We start from the raw sequence: 13,650 nt of genomic DNA on the forward strand, positions 1-13,650 counted from the left end.
ACCAAAAGGTCTTTGTAACCAAGAGAGCGATATTCCTTGAGAAGGAACATATTTTTGGCAGAAATAATACGAGCATGATAGAGTTGAGCAAGGTTGGAGAACCTAGTTCAAGCACCACTCTACACCCCAAGTCTGTTCAGGTACCTAACACACAAGTTCCAACTTTACGTAGGTCCGAAAGAGTATCATATCCTCCTGAGAAATATGTGGGACATATTGGATAAGAGGATGTTGAGAATATTGATCCTCAAACCTACGAGGAGGCTATTATGAGTATGACTCTGAAAAGTGGTAAGAAGCCATGAATTCTGAGATGGATTCCATGTACTCCAACAAAGTTTGGAGCCTAGTTGATACGCCTGAGGGTATTGTACCCATCGGTTGCAAGTGGATCTTTAAAAAAAGATCGGAGTAGATGAAAAGGTACAAACCTATAAAGTGAGGCTAATGGCTAAGGGGTATCGTCAAAGGCAAGGTGTTGATTATGATGAAACATTGTCACTCGTAGCCATGCTAAAATCCATTTGAATTCTATTGGCTATTGCAGCACACTATGATTATGAGATCTGGCAGATGGACGTGAAAACTGCATTCCTCAATGGCAACGTCAAGGAGGAGGTGTATATGATATAGCCCGAAGGATTCGTGTCCAAGGATTGCCCAGATAAGGTATGCAGGTTGCTTAGGTCCATTTATAGACTAAAGTAAGCTTCCCGAAGTTGGAACATAAGATTTGATGAGATAATCAGATCTTATGACTTCGTTAAGAACGAAGATAAGCCTTGTATGTACATGGAAGTAGGAGCGCTACCACCTTCTTGGTGTTATATATGGATAACATCCTGATCATTGGGAATAATGTAGGAATGCTATCCACAGTAAAGGCTTAGTTATCTAGACACTTCTCCATGAAGGACTTAGGGAAGCATTCTATATCATGGGGATTCAGATATATAGAGATAGATCCAAGAACATACTTGGCTTGTCCCAATCTAGGTACATAGACATCATTGTCAAAAGGTTTGGTATAGAAAATTCCAAGAGAGGTCTCATACCGATAAGACATGACATATCGCTTTCTAGGAGTATATCCCTAAAGACTCTTAAAGAAAGGGTGAACATGGATAAAATACCCTATGCCTAAGAGATAGGGTCTATCATGTATGTCATGCTATGTACCAGGCCTGATATAGCACATGTTCTAAGTGTCACGAGCAAGTATCAGGCGGATCTAGGCTTAGAGCACTAGAAAGCAGTAAAGTGTATCCTTAAGTACTTGAGAAGGACTAAGGATCTTTTACTAGTATATGGAGGTAGCAGTCTCAGGGTTAAACGCTACACAGACTCGAGTTTTCAATCTGATGTCGATGATAGCAAGTCGAATTTGGGGTATGTGTACACCCTAAATGGAGAAGCAGTGTGCTAGAAGAGTTCCAAGCAAGATACTGTTGAATCTCGGATTTTGATGATGAAGTCAATTGTCATTTGTTATCTAATCTATATGTTGAGATAAGTGTGCAGGATTAACTACGATGAAAGTGAGATATGCAGCAGGAATTGCGCCGGAGTCAAGACATTGATCACGTTGGGAGTTCGAGAGTTCGACGGAAGTTCGGACAGTCGTTGGAGGTTCTGTGGGAACAAATCCGAGAAGTCCATAAGCTTGCCAAAGAAGCTCGTCGAAACTCGCCAAGTGAATCGTCGCAAGTCCAGGAGTTTGCCGGAAGTCCGCAGGAGCATCACCGAGGGTTCATCGGATGATCGACGGAAGTTCGCCGGAAGCTCGCTGGAAGAAGCGATTGACGCACCAGAGCAAGTTGCAGTAAATGTCTTAGGAAAAATCATAGTTAGCACATTGATTAAGTTGGAAATGGGAGGTGATCCCATTAACTTAATCTTGGGGCAATTGGGCTCCTGAAAAACCCAAATTGGGCCGAATGGATCAACCAATTCGGACCCTGATTTCTGCCAGGCGGTTGAACCGCCCAAGGCAGGAGGTTGCACCGCCTGGGCTCAGTCTTCGAGCGAGACTGGGAGGTGCAACCGCCCCAGCCAGGCGGTGGCACTGCTTGGGGCTCAGTCTCCGAGCGAGACGGGGCGGTGCAACCTCCCCTGACAGGAGGTGGCACCGCCTGAGCTCAGTCTTCGAGCTCTACCAGGCAATGCAACCGCCTCAGTCAGGAGGTGCAACCGCCTGAGCTCGGTCTTCGAGCTCTGTTAGGAGGTGCAACCGCCCCTGACAGGAGGTAGCACCGCCAGAGGCTCAGTCTTCGAGCTCTACCAGGCAGTGCAACCGCTCCAGTCAGGAGGTGCAACCGCCTAATCTCGGAATTTCGAGAATTGACAGTTTTGAGCTCCAAATTTGAACTGGGTTGGGGCCTATAAATACCCCACCCATTCAGCACTGAAAGGCAGCAATTTAACACTGAAATCTTGATCCTTTTCTGTGATTATTAGAGCTCAAAATTGTTATAAAGGCCAAAAGTTCTTCTACCTCTGTTCTTCCAAGTTCTAAGTTGTAAAGAGAGGAGAGAAAATTTCTGTAAGGGTTGTCTCCTAAGCCCGTCAAAAGGAGTGAAACTGTAAAAGGGTGATTGGCCTTCGCCTATTGAAGGAAGGCCTCTAGTTGACGTCAGTGACCTCGTCGGTGGAGGAAGCCAAAAGTGGAGTAGGTCAAGATTGACCGAACCACTCTAAATCTCGGTTTGCATTTACTTTGAGCATATTATCTTTACTGCAAACCTCCTCTGAAGCTTACTACTTTCTGCGCATATATGATTGGGTTTCAAGCTTTGCACTTTCTGAATCAGCGTTTAGATGTAAATCTGATTTTTCGTACGATCATCATAGTTCAAATTATGTTTACATTTTGACTTTTACCATAACTGCAAACTACCTTTATATCCTTGCTTAAAACTGTATCTCGTCTAATCAAGTGATTTACGAATCAACATTTAGACGTAAATCAGTTTCTTCGTACGAACGTCGTATTTTAGCTTGCGCTTATATTCTGGTTTTCATCATAACTACAAACAGCCTTCATAGATTGACTTTAACATCATCTTGCTTGATCTTAAGTTAAAGTAATCTTAGAATCGGCTTTCAAACAGAAATCGTTTTCATCGTTCAAACGCAGTTTCGTTTTAATCGCAGAAAGTTTTCCGCTGCACTAATTCACCCCCCCCCCCTCTTAGTGCTCTTGATCCTAACAATTGGTATCAGAGCGGGGTTAACTCTCTAACGGATTAAAACCCAAGAGAGATGGCATACGCCGGAAACCAAGAGGGCCATTCTATTACACGTCCACCCATGTTCAGTGGGATGGACTACACCTATTGGAAGACCCGAATGAGGATCTTTCTTATTTCTATGGATTTTGAACTTTGGAATCTTGTCGAAAACAAATTTTCGAAGTCTTCTCTTCCAATGATTGATTGGAATGAATTGGAGAAGAAGGCTTTCGCTCTTAATGCAAAGGCTATGAATGCCTTATTTTGTGCACTTGATAAAAACGAGTTTAACCGTGTTTCAACTTGTGAAACCGCATTTGATATTTGGCACACACTCGAAGTAACTCACAAAAGCATAAGTAGAGTGAAAGAGTCAAAAATCAATCTTCTGTTACATTCTTTCGATCTTTTCCGGATGAAACCGAGTGAAACCATTGGCGACATGTTTACCCGTTTCACGGATGTCGTCAACGGTCTAAAAGGACTCGGAAAAAGTTTTTTGGATTTTGAGCTCGTAAATAAGATTCTAAGATCCCTTCCTAAGAGTTGGGATCCTAAAGTCACTGATATTCAAGAGGCAAAAGATCTACGTAATTTCCCTCTTGAAGAACTAATCGGGTCATTAATGACCTACGAGATGACTTATAAAACTCATGAAGAGCAAGAAGATATCCTTTCAAAGAATAGGAAGGATATGGCACTTAAAACTTCAGAAGGCCACTTGAGAGAAAACTCAAGTGATGAGGACTGTGATGATGACTTGGCACTTCTAACAAGAAAATTTAAAAAATTCTTTAAAAGAAACAAGTTTAAGAATAACACAAAAAATAAACTTGAACCCAAGAAGGACCAAGTTATTTGCTATGAATAAAAAAAGCCGGGACATTACAAGAGTGATTGTCCCCAAGTCAAAAAGAGAACTTCAAAGAAGAAGGCGCTCAAAGCAACATGGGATGACTTGAGCGCGTCCGAAGAAGAGGAGTCCAACACCGAGCAAGTTGCTCATTACGCCTTAATGGCCATCGGAGATGAGGTAACAAATTTAATAGATGCAGATTTATCATTTGATGAATTATTAAATGACTTCCATGACTTATTTGATGAATGCAAGATTATTAATAGAAAATACAAATCGCTAAAAAAGGAGCATAATAGTCTTACTTGTAATTTTGATAAGTTAAAAACTGAATATCATGATAGTTTAAATTCATGCATCAAATGCTATGATCTTGAAACTCTCCAAAAAGAAAACTTGCTACTTAAGGATACCTTGAAGAAATTCGAGGTTGGTAGCAAATCATTGAACATGATCCTTGTAAACAAGGGTCATGTTCCCAAAAGAAGTGGAATTGGATTTGTGAGAAGTTCTCACCAAAATCCAACCACCTTCATGAAAGGCCTCATCTTACATGTTCGACACCAAAACAAATGCAACTTTTGTTGTAAATTTGGACACAAAACGCATTATTGTCCATTCAAGAAAATTAGTCCAAACAAATTGATTTGGGTTCCTAAAGGAACCATGATAAATTCTATGCAACATAATAGACAATGTAGATCTATTTGTGAGGCACCCAAAAGCAAATGGGTACATAAAAATCATCCCTTCCTGTAAAAACATTAAAAACATAATATATATATATATATATATATATATATATATATATATATATATATATATATATATATATATATATATATAGGTTGGAGCAAGAAATAATATTCTGCTCCTTGGATTCTCGATATTCATGACCCAAGATCCAAAAAGGAACTCGCAATGCTCTCTAGCCTAAATAACAGATGGAGATTATAAATTTAAAATCACAAATATGATTTAGATACAACCTTATTTGATTTTTCGGAATTAGAAACGTATGATTCTTAAATTCACATATCCTCTGGATTTTCGAACCCATCAACTTCATCCCTTCATAACTTTCGAATCCAACTCTGTATCATGAACTGACTAAGTCAGTCATGAACTTGCAAGGCTTACCAACTTGAACAAACTATCACAAACATGTGTATGACATTGAGAGTATGCACGTTAAAAGATCTATCTTGATCGTGCAAAAGTTCTTGTCTTAAAATGAAAACTCTTACGTAATTACGTAAGTAAAGTTGATTGCTCTAAATGAAAATTCTTCTCAAGACAAAAACTCTCAAATCAGATTACACTGCGATCAGAACAAGTGCTCACTGCCTGCAGGCGGTGGCACCGCCCCAGCTGGAGGTAGCACCTCCAGCTATCACGTGTTGCAAGCGGTTGCACCGCTCCAGCCAGAGGTGCAACCACCCGCAACTCTGCCCTTTTTAACCCAAGCTAGGGCCGGCGGTGAAACCGACCCCAACTCACTCCCTTCCCCTCTCTACTCCTCCAAGCCTCCTCCATCCCCATTTCTCCCCTCATAGCATCCCAAATACCCCTCATTTCGGAGCAAAACATCAACAATCCTTCCCTCTCTGGAAGATCTCACTAAGGTACTCTCTAAGAAGCCCTTAAACTCTGTTTTTTGATTCATTTACTCTTGCTCATCACTATTCTTCTAAACAGCAGTAGTTATGGGATCTAGAAGATCCTAAAGGGACAAAAGAAAGAGGAGATTAGTAGAAGATTTTGATCTCACCCTTTTCGATTCAAAATACCTTGCTGAAAAATTTTCCTCTTTCGAACTTAGGAGTGTCAATAAGGGAAAATACGTAGATTTAAATGAACTAAGAGACTTAGAGACAATCCAATGGTTTGCAAACTTAGATCTACTTCCTATTTTGTAAATAAACGAACCTATCTATCCAAGACTTGTTAGATTATTTTACAACAACATACAAATAGATGAAGAAGAAAGAATGTCTACCTATCTTTTAGGACAACACATCTCAATTACGGATAAATTCATTTGCGACATGATAGGCATTCCCATAAAAAGTAGAGGACTTTACTTTAGAGGATCATGGGATGATGAAACTGTTGGAATAACATATGTTGAAGCCTTAGGAATAATTTTTGCCAATCCCAACTTAGCATTTGTTCCTAAAAGTTATGAACATCTACTGCCTCTAAACACTAAGGTACTTCATCATATCCTAACTAGCATCATTCTCCCTAAACAATACCATCATGATGAAGTAAGCCAATTAGAATTAGGAACTATGTATTTGATCATGAAAGGACATGACATTTGTCTTGGTTATCTTATCCAACAAAACATGTTAGAACTATCTTGTCGATCTTGTCGATGTTCAAGCCGTTCTTGTCTTTGTTCGAATCGGTCCATCTGAATCCCAATATCTTCGACAGATGATGTATGAGTTTGCTCAAATGGATGTGTTTCCTTAAAGGGACAGATCGGAGGAGATTGGGTACCCCTAAAGACTGGTGTTTTCGGTTTTGGTTCAGGTTGAGGGGGATTAGTTCTTCTTGGCATTCTAACCCAGTTACCGTTTCTATAAAAACATCTTAATCGGTGAAGTAGATTTTTATTTATTATGCTAAATCTATCTACTTTTATTACTTCTTCTTCCGGTGGTATTAGAATATCGTAGGCTTTCATTATTCTAGTGATTATACCACCATATGGGAGCATCATGTTTTTCTTAGATAGTTCTAACATGTTTTGTTGGATAAGATAACCAAGACAGATGTCATGTCCTTTCATGATCAAATACATAGTTCCTAATTCTAATTGGCTTACTTCATCATGATGGTATTGTTTAGGGAGAATGATGCTAGTTAGGATATGATGAAGTACCTTAGTGTTTAAAGGCAGTAGATGTTCACAACGTTTAGGAACAAATGCTAAGTTGGGATTGGCAAAAATTGTTCCTAAGGCTTCAACATATGTTGTTCCAACAGTTTCATCATCCCATGATCCTCTAAAGTAAAGTCCTCTACCTAGCACGACCCCCTCTTAGTGCTCTTGATCCTAACAAATACTATTGCTGACTCGACCATAGAGGCAGAGTACATTGCTGTAGTAGAGGTAACAAAAGAGGGAGTCTGAATGAAGAAGTTCATTATAGATCTGGGGTCATGCTGGGTAGTGAGGAGCCGATTTCCTTATATTGCGACAACTACGGGGCGATTGCTCAAATGAGGGAACCCGGATCTCATCAGAAGTATTCTGAGGAGGTTCTAACTTATTGGAGAGATCATGACCCGAGGAGATGTAGCAGTGGAAAGAGTTTCATCCAACGATAACATTATAGATCCACTAACAAAGCCGATGTTTTAGATTATCTTTGAGCGTCACAAGAGTCTAATGGGGATCAAACACATAGATGATTGGCTTTAGGTCAAGTGGGAGATTGCTAGTCATATGGACAAGTCAATCACGTAAGTGATGGCACATGTGACTTGACACATAGTCTTTTCGCTTATTATATTTTAGCATTTATCACTTTATATTGCTTGTTGTATATATATATATATATATATATATATATATATATATATATATATATATATATATATATATATATATATTGTGATGTCCTTGAATTTATGCAATGGGAATTGGATCGTGATGAGATCACAATAACGAGACCTATTCGCCTTTAAACACATATCCTAAATAATATCGATCATAGGTTACTCGAGAGGGACATCGAGATAACCGGATAAACTAGTTTGTTATATACCCGTCCATATGATGGATGTATCTGGTCTCATAGCTACTCATGTGGGGACACTAGGGGTATAATACAGGTGCTTATTGGGGAATGAGTTCACTGATTGATCTGCTTATAGAATGCTGAATGGTTGATGATGCTTTATTGTCAAATAATAATTCCATTATCCTAGTGGTGTATCTGGTTCATAGACTTGAGACATCAAGGATGTCCTGTATGAGTGCTCCACTCTTTGATACTAGACTTATAGGTTTAGATGTCCTAGATCTAGTACAACCGGTCATCGAGAGTGATAGTCAACTTTACGAGGGCTATTGAGTGTCGATAAAGGATCATCCACTCTTAGTGTCATGAGAGGAATGTCCCATGTATTCTTCCTCAAACAAATCCTTAGCCAAGGTCATTCATATAGAGAGAAAAAGAGTTCTCTATGAGAGTCTGATTAGAGCGAGACTCGAGTAAAAACCGTATGGGTCTAATAGCACCATGCCCGGTATACGATCTCTAAGATATTAGATGAATGCGAGACTATAGGTATACGATAACTAAGGACAGACATATCCAATGGATTGGATTTCGTTATATCGTCTAGGGACTACGGTATAGTGGCATGGTACATCCGTAGTCGATGAGTCAAGTGAATTATTATTAAGATAATAATTCACTAAGTCAGAAGGAGTTCTGACAGGTATGACTTATGGCCAGCTCGATATTGGGCCTAGAGGGTCACACACATATGGTAGGCATTGTGATGAGTAGAGGTTCAAATATGAGATATTCATCGGAGCCCCTATCTTATTGGATATCCAATAAGCCCCTGAATTATAGATCTTATGGATGAGATCTAATAAGAACCCATAAGAAATTATTGGATAGAGATCCACTAATCTAAGATGCTTGGGTAATTGGATGGAGATCTAATACCAATTAGGGGAGGATCCATTAGGGTTAAGTTAACATGGGACCTCTATAAATAGGAGGGATTCAATAGTTTATAGGCAAGTGTTTTTTGCTTCCTCTCCTATTCTCCCCCCCTCTCAATCTCAAAGTAGGCTTGGAGTTTTGAGGAGTCTCATCGTAGCCCTAATGCTTGGATCATCACAAGAGAGGAGACCACTTGACCTCCTTCACCCTCTCCTAGGGATTCAGGGATATATAATCTCCCTAGATAATACAATCTATCTCACACGTGATTTTCTATTTCATGGATTTTTTACACTAATCTTCGCATGACGACTGATGAGGGTAATAATGGCGACATGACGCGCCATGACGTCAGCCACGCCTGGATGACACTCTGCCCGAGGAAGAGAGCAATAATGCCGACTCGATGTGTGCCGACGTCACCCGCTCTCAGACAACGACTTCATCGTTGTCTAGGCCCGCACGCTTGGTCGAGGTGGAGGAGGACAATGACCGAGGCTCGCCCATACCCTACGGCAGTTCAGTTCTCCACGCAACGCCAATGGCAATGTCAGATGCCATTAGAGGTACGGTCCTGCTCCTACGGGCAGGCACATCAGGTAACACTAAACTTACCTATAAATACCCCCGAGTTCTAAATGAAAAGAGGGAGGCACTTCTTCATACAAAAATCCCCTCTGCATCCATTGACTTGATCGTCGGAGGGGTCGGGCCAAGCTTCCGACCCGACCTGTGTGCAGGTGCGAGAACGGGGTCGCCTCTTCCTGGTGCCGCAGCAAAAGCTTTCCTCCCGACGTGACATCTCGATCGGACTGCCGTAATCGGCCACCAAGAGATCTCGAGGGACGCTGCGCGAGATCCCCGTCATTCGGACCCCCGACCAAGCCGCGTCGGGCCCGAGGCCACGGCATAAAGTTGTTTACACCAACAGAGTGGCGCTAGAAGGAGGGCATCCGAATGTCAAGCGATCAGCAGATCCACTCTGACGAACCCGCGGCTCTTGGATTGCCCACGATCAGCACCCCGGGAGAACGTCCCCCGCGTGATGAAACCCGAGATGAACGCCCCGCCGCAACGTCGGAACGCTACTGGCGGTTGTTCAACGACCCGGGTTTATCGCCACCTGACGGTGCCCCCGCCGGCCCGTCGCCGGTATTGCCCGAGGCCTTTCACGACCTCGCTCATCAAGTTCGAGCTCTGACGGGCGTGGTGCAAACTATCATCCCGCTCGTCTCCCAACCGACGCCCCTGCATATGACCCAGCCTTTGCAACAGTAGGGGGCCCCCACCCGAACTCATGCGCCACTTCCCGAGCTCCCCACTTCGCCTCGGAACCGAATGACCTAGCCCGGGAACCGAGAGGCGGAAGATACGGCAAGTCGCCCGGAGCCTGAGGCACCATCTGCGGACTCGACGAACGCCCTGCGAGCCCAGTTGCGCCTTGTTAGTCAACGACTCGATGAAGTGCAGCAGGAAGTTTGCAGGTCAAGGGGAGAGCTCGGGGTGGACGGACACCAAGGGTCCCCGTTCGCGCCTGAAATACAAGATCAAGTGATTCCACCGCATTTCCGGCTCCCTTCGCTGGATGCCTACGACAGTGCCGCTGACCCAGCGGACCATATAGCCGCTTTTCGTGCCCAGATGGCACTATATAGGACTTCTGACGCCTTGATGTGCAGAGCGTTCCCAACGACTTTGAGGGGGCCAGCCCGCGCGTGGTACAGCGGCCTGAAGACCGGGACCATCACCTCCTTTGACCAACTCGCATGAGACTTCGAGCTTAACTTCCTGGCCTACGCCCGACCAAAGCCATCCGTGGCGTTGCTCCTCGGACTCAACCAAAGGGAGGACGAGACCCTCTCCCATTTTGTGAACCGCTTTACGACGCAAATTCGGGGACTATTGGATGCTCACCCCTCTCTGTTAATGCAGACATTCATGATAGGCCTGCGGCCTTCCAGGTTCTTTTGGTCTCTTGTGGAGCGACCCCCCACCGCGGTACCCGAGATGCTTCAGCGAGCGAGCCAGTTCGTCGCCGCCGAAACATGGATGGCCGGGAGGCATGAAGAGCACAAGAGGGTAAAGTCGGAGCCGCCCCAGCAGCACCAATCCGCCACGTCCCGGCGTAGATTGGACAAATCCGACCCGTTGACATCAAGGCCCCCTCTCCCCGCCTTGAGCTCGTCCCGAACAGAAATATTTCTCCACATAAGGGAGAAGGGACTACTCAAAGACCCCCACTCGATGAGGAGCCCGCAAGAACTTGCAGACCATTCAAAATATTGCCGCTTCCATCGGCAGCATGGGCATGACACTAAACAGTGTCATGAGTTGAAAAGGCAGATCGAGGAGCTCATTCGTAGAGGGCATCTCGGCCAGTACCTTCGGCCGGACAAGGAACGTTCGCCGTGCCTGGAAGGTCCCATCGAGCAACACATCGACGTGATAGCTGGCGGCCCCGCTTCTGGCGGGGGCTCCATGACGGGAAGAAAGGCATACGCCTGAGCCGCCTCGGCCGAAGCTCCCAGTCACGGGCCCGAGCCCAAGGTCACTTTCCCGGCCGGAGCATCCGAACAACCCGAGCATGACGATGCTCTCGTGATATCGGCCAGGGTCGCCAATGCGCAAGTAAGAAGGATCATGGTCGATACCGGGAGCTCGGCCGACATACTTTACTTCGATGCCTTCCGAAAGCTCGGCTTGGCTAGGGAGAATATGAAGCCGATGTGCTCGGCGCACACTAGATTCACCGGAGATTCAATCTCACCGCTGGGGGCTATCACTCTGCCCTTAACCTTAGGGGCCCCGCCAAGGTCGAAGACGGTAATGACCACTTTCCTAGTGGTCGACCTCCCCATCGCGTACAACGCTATTCTCGGTCGCCCGACCCTCAACAAAGTCAGAGCCGTTGTCTCAACTTACTACCAAACTGTAAAGTTCCCACTCATGCCGGGGTCGGGGAAGTCACGGGAAGCCCTCGAGAATCCAAGCGTTGCTACCTGACCGTCGTCTCGTTACACAAGAGAGCAAGGATCGAACCACCGCTGGAGGATCCTCGGGAGACAAAGAAACCAACCCCCCATCCCGAGCCGAGGGGATCCACCGTCGACTTGCCACTGCTAGAAGGACAGCCAGATCAGACGGTCAAAATCGGGTCGGAGCTACCCGAGCAGGAGCGAAGGCAGCTCGTCGGCTTCCTACAGAAAAATGCCGACGTCTTCGCCTGGTCGCCGTCGGACATGACGGGCGTCGACCCGGAGGTCGCACAACATCACCTCAATATTTCACCCGACGCTCGCCCTGTAAAGCAAAAACCTAGACGGCAAGCCCTTAATCGGCAACTTGCCGTACGAGCAGAAGTGGGTCGACTTTTAGCGGCGGGCTTCATAGAAGAAGTCAGATACCCCCGATGGCTATCCAATGTAGTCCTCGTAAAGAAACCCAATGGAAGCTGGAGGATGTGCGTTGATTACACCAGTCTCAACAATGCATGCCCAAAGGATTGCTACCCCCTCCCAAAGGTCGACCAATTGGTCGACGCAACGACCGGACACGCCCGCCTCTCATTTATGGATGTCTTCTCGGGATACAACCAGATCAGAATGGCGCCCGAAGACCAAGAGCATACGGCCTTTCTCACCGATCAAGGGGTATACTTTTATAAGGTCATGCCTTTCGGATTAAAAAATGCTGGGGCTACATACCAGAGAACAGTGAACAAGATGTTCGCCCACCAGATCGGACGGAACATGGAAGTTTACGTTGATGACATGATTGTAAAAAGCCAAGAGGCAGGAGCTCACCTTGCCGACCTGGCCGAGGCATTCGTCACGCTGCGCAAGTTCAGCATGCGACTCAACCCTGCAAAGTGTGCTTTCGGCGTCATCTCGGGAAAGTTCCTCGGGTTCATCATACACGAAAGAGGAATTGACGCCAACCCAGAGAAGGTCCAGGCAATCATCAACATGTAGTCGCCTCTGACGATCAAAGACCTGCAACGCCTTAACGGGAGGCTCGTCGCCATGTCTCGTTTCCTTGCCCGATCGGGCGATCGCTGCCTCCCCTTCTTCAGGGCGCTAAAGAACCCGAAGAATTTTCAGTGGACGGCGGAGTGCGAGGAAGCCTTCAAACAAATAAAGCAACACTTGGCCAGCCTCCCCCGGCTTGCCTCAGTCTCTCCTGGGGAGAAGCTAGGCCTCTACCTGGCTGCCTCCCGGCATGCAGTCAGTTCCGTTCTGATCAAAGAAAACTCCGGTGAATAGCTGCCGGTCTACTATGTCAGCCACGTCCTGAACGGGCCCGAGGAACGTTACCCACCGATTGAGAAACTCACACTCGCACTTGTGCTGTCGGCCCGGAAGCTACGCCCCTATTTCCAAGCTCACCCAATGGAGGTCATCACTGACCAACCACTTCGGCAGATCTTGTCTAAATTTGATGTTACAGGACATCTTCTCAAATGGGCAGTGGAGCTCGGCGAGCATGATGTACGATACGTGCCCAGGACCGCTATCAAAGCCCAGTCGGTGGCCGACTTCATCGCAGAATTAACCCAGATCGAGGACGTGGGTCTCGAGCAACCTCCCGAAGCATGGGTCCTGCACGTGGACGGATCGACCAACTCAAAGGGCGCAAGTGCGGGGCTGGTGCTGCTAGCTCCCGACGGGCAGTCGTTCGAGCGTTCCCTCCACTTCGGGTTCCAAGCCACTAACAACGAGGCGGAATACGAGGCACTCCTAGCAGGACTCAGGTTGGCCCTCGAAATGCAGGTGGTCACCATACACGTCCTCACCGACTCGCAGCTGGTAGCCAAGCAACTCAGTGGGGGATACGAGGCTCGGGACCCGATCATGGCGAAGTACCTGGC

This window comes from Musa acuminata, chromosome BXJ1-9, assembly GCF_036884655.1.
Source record: "Musa acuminata AAA Group cultivar baxijiao chromosome BXJ1-9, Cavendish_Baxijiao_AAA, whole genome shotgun sequence".
Taxonomy (NCBI): domain Eukaryota; kingdom Viridiplantae; phylum Streptophyta; class Magnoliopsida; order Zingiberales; family Musaceae; genus Musa; species Musa acuminata.